Raw genomic sequence first — 1,391 nt, forward strand, 5'->3', positions numbered from 1 at the left:
TCAGGTAATCCGCCCACCTCGGCTTCCCAAAGTACCTGGATTACAGGCGTAAGCCACCGCGCCCGGCCTTCAGTGGTTCTGTTTAGCTCTGCCTGGGCTGGGGAGTAAGAGTTCCCCTTCAGCAGGTGTTCACATTCCCCCTCTGATGGGGGCAGGGATTGCAGGTGTCTGGGACAGGCGATTGTCCAAAGGCAAGGGGCGTCAGCTGGCTCTCTCCACAGTCCCTTTCTTTTCCTCCAGTCTGGGCCCTGTCTTCCAGTACCAGTGTCTCTACACCGTGAGAATTTCCAGGTAGAACAATCTGAGCCATTTAAAAAATTTTCTTTAGTTTTTGTTTTTAGAGACAGTCTCCCTCTGTCGCCCAGGCTGGAGTGCAGTGGCACAGTCGTAGCTCACTGCAGTCTTGACTTCCTGGACTCGAGTTGATCCTCCCACCTCAGCCTCCTAAACTGCCTGGACTACAGGGGGCACCACCATGCCCAGCTAATTTTTTTGTATTTTTGATAGAGTCAGGGTCTCTCTATGTTGCCTAGTCTGGTCTTGAACTCCTGGGCTCAAGTGATCCTCCAGCCTTGGCTTCCCAAAGCCCCGGATGACAGGTGTAAACCACCATGCCCGGCCAGGAGTGTGTATTTTTACTGTAGCCACCTTCACCTGGACTGTCTCTTTCAATCCTCTCAGCAATCTAATGAGTTAAGGATCACCACTGGTCTGTTTTACAGATGAAAAAACTCTTCAGGCTCAGTGGCTGACACCTGGAATTCCAGCGCTTTGGGAGGCAAAGCTGGGAGGGTCACTTGAGACCAGGGGTTCGAGACCAGCCTGGGCAAAATAGCCGACCCTACTCTACAATTTTTTTTTTTTAATTAGCTGAGTATAATGATGTTTGCCTGTAATTCCAACTACTCAGGGGGCTGACATGGGAGCATCGCTTGAGCACAGGAGTCAAGGCTGCCGTGAACAGCAATCTGGCCACTGCACTCTGGCTTGGGTGACAGAGTGAGACCCTGTCCCCAAAGTTAAAAAAAAAAAATAAAGAAGAACACAGAAAGAAAAAGAAAAAAACGGAGGCAACCGGGGGTGGTGACTCACTCTTGTAATCCCAGCATTTGGGGAGGCCAAAGTGGGAGGCTTGCTTGCGCTCAGGAGTTTGAGACCAGCGTGGGCAACACAGCAAGGCCCCATCTCTATAATAAATAGATAGAGAAAGAAAGAGAAGAGAGAAAGAGGAGGAGAAAGAAAAAAAGAAAGAAAGGAAGAAAGAAAGAAAGAAAGAGAAAGAAAGAAAGAAAGAAGAAAGAAAGAAAAGGAAAGAAAAACTGGGCCGGGCGCGGTGGCTCAAGCCTGTAATCCCAGCACTTTGGGAGGCCGAGGCGGGTGGATCACGAGGT

This window comes from Cebus imitator, unplaced genomic scaffold (assembly GCF_001604975.1).
Source record: "Cebus imitator isolate Cc_AM_T3 unplaced genomic scaffold, Cebus_imitator-1.0 Scaffold263, whole genome shotgun sequence".
Classification (NCBI taxonomy): Eukaryota; Metazoa; Chordata; class Mammalia; order Primates; family Cebidae; genus Cebus; species Cebus imitator.